We start from the raw sequence: 9,031 nt of genomic DNA, 5'->3' as shown, positions 1-9,031 counted from the left end.
GGCCATTGGGCAGCAACATGCGGTCATCTGGGTATACCATAAAGGATGTGAAGAGGCATCATATATTAGCAAGGCCCGACCTTGTTCTAATGGCCCAACTCCCCACGTTGTTGCATCCCTTTTTTCATCAAGTTAGGATTGCTCCCCACGTCACTACATCCTGCATGTGGATATTCTTCTAGTATTACAAAGCTCCCCATGTAGCTAGCTCCATTGTCTTCTCGAACACTCGAGGACCACCTAAATTTTTACTATTAGAGGAAAAGAGGTATTGCAGATACTGGCTAACGAAACGATCTCTTGGTTGGAAAGGGAAATAAAGATGCTGCCCTTACCGGTCTCTTGGTCGAAAAAAGACAGAAAGTGGGGGGTGTTGGGTCGACAATGCAACCGAGAATGAGCATGTTTAGATTTCTTGTGGTCACATAGGAAAGGTCACTGACTAGAACAAAAAAACGCACAAATCCAGACATGCTTTGCATGTTCGCCGCACTCGGCAACACCTCTGCCTCACCACTTCATGCCATGGTGGATGTAAAACGTGCTTGTGCCTCCCCTGTCCCTATGCCCTTACTGCTGCTGTTAATCTAACATCACAGGCAAAATGAAACAATGCCATTGTTAATGTGATTTCGCTGTTAAGTAATGCCACTATCAATCTATTGCCATTGATAAAATGTATCAATGCCACCACCGTTTTATGAAATGCTTCTCTCTTGCTTTATTTCACATAAAGAGTGTTTTGGGCCGTTACACTAAACTCTGACACCGGTAACATAGTTGCATCTCCGTTGAACTGCACAAAATTTAATTGCACAATGGTTGACATGATGATGTGTTTCTCCTTTCCGTATCACCCTTTGTTAGAACAACCGTTCCTGTTAACCGTGCATGTACGTACTGATCAAGTGCTACTCCCAATCTATCATCACATAGTCATAATGCAATTGTTATGCATGTTAATGTAAGCCCCGTTAATCTAATGTCAATGTTTATTTGATGTCATGGCACTTCTTCATACTGTCACTGTAATGCCATTGATAACATATGAGATGTTATTGTTAATCTTATGCCGCTACAAAAAATGACACTGCTTAAATAACCCTATTACATATTTGTGCAAACAGGTTTGTCTATCTCCATATGGTGTCTATTTGTGCAAACGGAAGCACAAACCTCAATTTTAGTGGAACATGTTGTCAGCTGACCTCACAGTGCTCCAGGTATTCCTACATTCATTACTAGGTAGAATGACCAACGCGAGATGAAATAAGCTTATTCGGACATTGACTTGCTGTTGGCAGTGTGGAACGAGCCTGTCATGTGTGGAGGAGCAAACAAGCACTGCATCCGCGCCATCAACGCAAGATAAAAGAGACCGAGTCATTGATGGCCTACCTGGCAAGTAGGGGTCATGCAAACAGCGGTGCATTATTTTAGTGGAACTGCCAAAAAAATATTGGGGTTAGTCGGACAAATTTTCTACAGGCACACGGAAGGAATTGCGCTCATCGATCGCATAGAATTTCCTCCGTGCCATCATAGGATATCCCAAGGTGGAAATCAACTAACCACCTATAAAATTATGCATAATCTTCCTCACGCGGGTCAGTATCCCCTTCGTCCAGATGATCATGTTTTGTCATGCCGAGCTATTGATATGTGCTACTGTTTTGCGACATCGTTTAAGTACAACGCTTTCCTATCTTTTCACATTCAGGACAATGAAGATGATTCCAGTGGAACTGCACAAAATGGTCTGATGTTGAGTGATCTCCATTGCCTCCTATGTTTGCTACAATGTGTCAGCGTAAATTGCAAGATGAGCCATCAAGCTAGCTGTGGAGTTGCCAACATGCTCAAAGTGCACGAACCATTGAGCAGAAAGAAGCATGCCCAGGAAATTAATGCGTGCGTAGGGAGGCCCTTTGCTCAGAGAAGCATCGAATGTTTTTCTTTATTTCTACACCTTCTCATGGCTTTTTCTTGGTTATAGTCTTGTGAATCATTTAGATGCGTAAACATGCTGAACTTAAGTGCTTGTGAATGTTAGCTAGTATGCATACCGTATCTTGTGAAGCTTAGTTTGAATGTTAGTGTGTCAACCTTTACGATCTATGTATATTGTGGGCATGTTATTTGACCCCTCATTTTGCTGCGCTACGACCAGTGTGAGTGTCTGCATGCAGTACACCATCCTCTAATTTGGTGGATGCCAAGCCGGCCCGAAAAGGAGCTATAACTTTTTCAAGTTGAAAAATGTAACCGATGAGGAGCCATAATTAAGCTGGAGGCGTCTTTTTTCTTTCTTTTGAATGGGCAATAAGCTGTAGACTTGGAGAGTGTCTCTGATGGGCTGCCTCTAGTGTTAAGGCCCTCCAATACGAAACACGGGCAACCGACTAGGCCGATACAAAAGCCTATCCATCTTAAAGCCCTTTTTGCGAGGAAAAGCCCATATTTTTTGAAGAGGGGGCGATCCCAGAAAAATCCTCCTTCCTCCTCGCTTCCACATATACTGCAGCTCGCTAGACTCTCCCGCTTCTGTCACCCCCCAATTCCCCCAGCTCCCCATCTTCCTCACTCATACAGAAAACCCCCGCTCACCTTCTTCCTCACTGATACGTCCATTTTGCATCATGCTTTTATATTGATATTTATTGCATTATGGGTTGTTATTACACATTATGGCACAATACATATGCCTTCTCTCTCTTATTTTACAAGGTTTACATGAAGAGGGAGAATGCCGGTGACTAGAATTCTAGACTGGAAAAGGAGCAAATATTAGAGACCTATTTTGCACAACTCCAAAAGTCCTGAAACTTCACGGAGAATTATTTTGGAATATATAAAAAATATTGGGCGAAGAAAGCACCAGAGGGGGGCCACCAGCCATCCATAAGGGTGGGGGCGCGCCCTACCCCCCTTAGTGCGCCACCCTACCTTGTGGGCCACCTGGCAGGCCCCCGATGCCCATCTTCTGCTATATGGTGTGTTTTGACTTGGAAAAAATCAGAAAGAACCTTTCGGGATGAAGCGCCGCCGTCTCGAGGCGGAACCTGGGAAGAACCAATCTAGGGCTCCGGCGGAGCTGTTCTGTCAGGGAAAATTCCCTCCCGGAGGGGGAAATCATCATCATCGTCATCACCTACAATCCTCTCATCGAGAGAGGGGTCAATATCCATCAACATCTTCACCAACACCATCTCCTCTCAAACCCTTGTTCATGTCTTGTATCCGATCTTTGTCTCAAAACCTCAGATTGGTACCTATGGGTTGCTAGTATTGTTGATTACTCCTTGTAGTTGATGCTAGTTGGTTTATTCGGTGAAAGATCACATGTTTAGATCCTTAATGATAATTAATACTCCTATGATTATGAACATGAATATGCCTTGTGAGTAGTTACGTTTGTTCCTGAGGACATGGGAGAAGTCTTGTTATAAGTAATCATGTGAATTTTGTATTCGTTAGATATTTTGATGAGATGTATGTTGTCTCTCCTCTAGTGGTGTTATATGAACATTGACTACATGACACTTCACCATGATCCTAGGGGAAGGCATTGGGAAGTAATAAGTAGATGATGGGTTGCTAGAGTGACAGAAGCTTAAACCCTAGTTTATGTGTTGCTTTGTAAGAGGCTGATTTGGATCCATATGTTTCATGCTATGTTTAGACTTATCTTAATTCTTCTTTCATAGTTGCGGATGCTGCAAGAGGGGATAATCATAAGTGGGAGGCTTGTCCAAGGAAGGGCAGCACCCAAGCACTGGTCTACCCACATATCAAATTATCAAAGTAACGAACATGAATCATATGAGCATGATGAGAACTAACTTGACAACAATTCCCATGTGTCCTCGGGAGCTCTTTGCATTATATAAGAGTTCGTCCAGGCTTGTCCTTTGCTATGAAAAGGATTGGGCCACCTTCCTGCACCTTAGTTACTTTTGTTACTTGTTACCCATTACGAATTATCTTATCACACAACTATCTATTACCGATAATTTCAGTGCTTGCAGAGAATACCTTGTTAAAAACTACTTGTCATTTCCTTCTGCTCCTCCTTGGGTTCGACACTCTTACTTATCGAAAGGACTACGATAGATCCCCTATACTTTTGGGTCATCAGGACTCTTTTCTGGCGCTGTTTCCGGGGAGTGAAGTGCCTTTGGTGAGTGGAATTTGGTAAGGAAAACTTTATATTACGTGCTGAAATTTACTGTCGCTTGTCACTATGGAAAATAAATCCATTGAGGGGCTTGTTCGAGGTATCTTCACGCCGACCAGAAGAGCAAATAGTTTCACCTCAACCTACTAAACCTACTGAAAATATTTATTATGAAATTCCTTCGGGTATGATAGAGAAACTGCTAGCTAATCCTTATGCAGGAGACGGAACATTACATCCTGATATGCATCTAATCTATGTGGATGAAGTTTGTGGATTATTTAAGCTTGCAGGTTTGCCCGAGGATGATGTCAAGAAGAAGTTCTTCCATTTATCTTTGAAGGGAAAGGCATTGACATGGTATAGGCTATGTGATGATATCGGATCATGGAACTACAATTGAGTGAAATTGGAATTTCATCAGAAGTTTTATCCTATGCATCTGGTTCTTCATGATCGGAATTATATATATAATTTTTGGCCTCGTGAAGGAGAAAGTATCGCTCAAGCTTGGGGGAGGCTTAAGTCAATGTTATATTCATGCCCCAATCATGAGCTCTCAAGAGAAATTATTATTCAGATTTTTTATGCTCGACTTTCTCGTAATGATCAATCCATGCTCGATACTTCTTGTACTGGTTCCTTTATGAAGAAGACTATTGAATTCAAATGGGATTTATTGGAAAGAATTAAACGCAACTCTGAACATTGGGAACTCGACGAAGGTAATGTGTCGGGTATAAACCTTAAGTTTGATTGTGGGAAATCTTTTATGGACATCGATGCTTTTCGTGAATTTAGCACTAAATATGACTTCACTCTAAGATAGTAGCTTCTTTTTGTGAATCATTTGCTACTCATGTTGATCACCCTAAGGAGAAGTGATTTAAATATCATCTTCCCATTGAAGTGAAAGTAGTAGAGCCTATTAAAGTTGAAGAAGAAACTATTACATATAATGTTGATCTTATTGTTCCTATTGCTTGTATTGAGAAACCACCTTTTCCTGTTAGAATAAAGGATCATGCTAAATCTTCAACTGTGGTTCGTAAGAGTTATATTAGAACACCTACACCCCCTGAACAAATTAAAGTTGAACCTAGTATTTCTATGGTTAAAGATCTCTTGGTTGATAATATTGATGGGCATGTTATTTTTTTCTATGGTGAAGCTGCTAGAATTGCTAAACCCGATATTAAAGATGAACATAGACCCGTGCTTGGCATGCATGTTGTTTCTGTTAAAATTGGAGATCATTGTTATCATGGCTTATGTGACGTGGGTGCTAGTGTGAGTGCAATTCCTTTTACCTTATATCAAGAAATTATGAATGATATTGCACCTGCTGAGATAGAAGATATTAATGTTACTATTAATCTTGCCAATAGAGATACTATATCATCAATTGGGATTGCTAGAGATGTTGAAGTTTTGTGTGGGAAAATAAAATACCCTACTGATTTTCTTGTTCTTAGTTCCCCACAAGATGATTTTTGTCCCATTATATTTGGTAGACCTTTCTTGAATACTGTTAATGCTAAGATAGACTGTGAGAAAGAAATTGTTACCGTAAGTTTTGGGGATATGTCTCATGATTTTAATTTCTATAAATTTCATAGACAACCCCATGATAAAGAATTGCCTAGTAAGGATGAAATTATTGGTCTTGCTTCTATTGTCGTACCTCCTACTGTTCCTTTAAAACAATATTTGCTAGACCATGAAAATGATATGTTTTTGAATGAAAGAAGGGAATTAGATGAAATATTCTTTAATCAAGGGCATGTTTTTGAAACACAATTTGCCTGTTGAAATCCTTGGGGATCCTCCTCCACCCAAGGGTGATCCCTTGTTTGAGCTTAAACAATTACCTAATACTCTGAAATATGCTTATCTTGATGAAAAGAAGATATATCCTGTTATTATTAGTGCTAACCTTTCAGAGCATGAAGAAAATAAATATTGAAAACTCTGAAGAACCACCGTGCCGCTATTGGATATACTCTTGATGATCTTAAGGGCATTAGTCCCACCCTATGTCAGCACAAAATTAATTTGGAGCCTGATGCTAAACCAGTTGTTGATCACCAACGATGGTTAAATCCCAAGATGAAAGAAGTCGTAATAAACAAAATACTAAAGCTTCTGGAGGCAGGTATAATTTATCCTATTGCTGATAGTAGATGGGTAAGTCCCGGTCATTGTGTCCCTAAGAAGGGAGGTATTACTGTTGTTCCTAATGATAAGAATGAATTGATTCCACGAAGAATTGTTAGAGGTTATAGAATGGTAATTGATTTTCGCAAATTAAACAAAGCTACTAGAAAAGATCATTGCCCTCTACCTTATATTGATCAAATGCTAGAAAGACTATCCAAACATACACATTTTTGCTTTTTAGATGGTTATTCTGGTTTTTCTCAAATACATGTGTCAAAAGAGGATCAAGAAAAGACCACTTTTACTTGCCCTGTCGGTACTTTTGCTTATAGACGTATGCATTTTGGTTTATGCAATTCACCTGCTACTCTTAAAGATGTATGACTGCTATATTCTCTGTCTTTTGTTAAAATATTGTTGAGGTTTTCATGGGTGATTTCTACGCTTACGGAACTTCTGTTGATGATTGCTTAAGCAACCTTGATCGAGTTTTGCAGAGATGTGAAGAAACTAATCTTGTCTTGAATTGGGAGATGTGACACTTTATGGTTAATGAAGGTATTGTCTTGGGGCATAAAATTTCCGAAAGAGGTATTGAAGTTGATAAAGCTAAAGTAGATGCTATTGAAAAGATGTCGTGTCCTAAACATATCAAAGGTATAAGAAGTTCCCTTGGTCATGCTGGTTTCTATGGGAGGTTCATTAAACAGTTCTCTAAAATTTCTAGGCCTCTCACAAATCTCTTGCAAAAATATGTTCCTTTTGTTTTTGATGATGATTGTGTAGAAGCATTTGAAATACTTCAGAAAGCCTTGATTTCTGCACCTATTGTTCAACCACCTATTTGGAATCTACCCTTTGAAATTATGTGTGATGCTACTGATTATGCTATTGGTGTTGTTCTAGGGCAAAGAGTTGATAAGAAATTGAATGTTATTCATTATTGTCGGCATCCTGGGAACGGGGATACCCAGACTTGCCTGCCTGCGGTCCGAAGCGTGGCTCCATCAATGGCCCGGTACGGCCCAGCTTCACCAGCGACAACTCAAGACCCTCGTGAGGGGCCAAGCCTCATGAGGCGGACGACACCAAGACCTCCCTAGGGGCAGCCTCCCTAGGCTGGCTCCCGAGCAATGAAGATATCTATGCAAGGGGCACCTCATGAGGTTCACGTGACGTGAGCCATGACGACCAAGGCCAGGAGGGCACCAGCGGCTGCAGTGTACCAGTTTCCTCTTTGGTGCTAAGGAGGCAAGCACAGGCGAGGAGTGCCGAGGCATCAGGCAAAGGTTTCCATATAGGTGCAACAAGACTAAGACCAACAGGACGACAGGATGGAGGTCATCACGGAGCCCACAGCAGCCTCACCACCATAGCCTTTTGCAAGCGAAGACTACTTTTGTCAGGATAGCTTGTACTAGCTGTCCCACTTCAAACTTGGCCATTGTGGGATCCCTTCCCGCCTAAACATTTGGGAAGAGGACCAAGGCCACCATAAATAGGACCTAGCCACCACCGTAGGAAGGGGGCGGATCATTCAGATCACCCTCTCAACCACCAGCTCATCGGGCTCAAGAACACCTCACCACTTGAGGCTGCTCATCCACTGTACTAGTTCATCCTCAGCCCCTCGAGGCAATCCACCCACAAACAAGAGTAGGGTATTACACCGCAAGGTAGCCCGAACCAGTATAAACCCCCGTGTCTCTTGTTCTTTGGGTTCTTCGAGCTAGGCCGTGGAATCGTTGAGCGAGCGAGTCGGGGAGAGAGTGTTCTTCGTGCGCACCCCGGAGTTCGAACCTCTCAAAGGTTTGCCGGAACCCGTAATCCGACATCTGGTGCGCCAGGTAGGGGTGCGCCGGAGCTCCACCTCTCCGCTTGTTCCGCCCCTCCGCCTGCTTCGTCTCTCCGTTCGGCCCTCATGGCAGGCGCCACCCCACCGGCTGGATCGACGGGCGCGCGCGGTGGTGCCATGGGCCTCCTGGCCTTCACCCCCGCCTTACGACAGGTGTAGTGGCCACACAAGTTCAAGCCGGATATGCCGCCTCGCTACGATGGCGTGGAGGATCCAGCAACCTTCCTACTGGTGTAAGAGGAGGCCGTTCGGGAAGCCAGAGGAGATGACAGAGTCATGGCCAACCTGGTTTCCCATGGCCCTAGCCGGCGTGCCATGCGCCTGGCTGCTCAGCCTGCCAGGATCCTCTGTGGCCTCTTGGGAAGAGATGCGCGGTCTCTTTGTCACGCGCTTCGCAGCACCAGCGCCCCTCGCCGTTGCAGCCATCCTCGGCGGCTTGGTGGCACCACCCTTAGATCGCCATGTCAAGCAGTTCTTCCGCCAAATGGGCGCCGCCTCTATGCAGCAGGGACCTCCCACGGGATGGGCGGCGCCCAAGTCCGACCTCACCTTCGACTCAGGGGACCATCTGGCGACCACCGCTGGCTTGGGCGTGCTCCTGATGCTTTGCACACCCACCATCTGCAACGTGGCGGTAACCAAGACCCTCATCGACAATGGGGCTGGCCTCAAAGTGCTCTCCATGGAAGCTTTTGGCTTGCTCCACGTGCCACATGGCCGGCTCCGTCACACCTAGCCCTTCTCCGGAGTTGGTGGCGGTTCCATCAGCTGCTACCTCTTGAGCACTGTGTTGGTTTTCCCTTGAAGAGGAAAGGGTGATGCAGCAAAGTAGCATAAGT

This window comes from Triticum dicoccoides, chromosome 7A (genome assembly GCF_002162155.2).
Source record: "Triticum dicoccoides isolate Atlit2015 ecotype Zavitan chromosome 7A, WEW_v2.0, whole genome shotgun sequence".
Taxonomy (NCBI): domain Eukaryota; kingdom Viridiplantae; phylum Streptophyta; class Magnoliopsida; order Poales; family Poaceae; genus Triticum; species Triticum dicoccoides.
The sequence above is the reverse complement of the archived record's forward strand: the minus strand, read 5'-3'. Positions refer to the sequence as shown.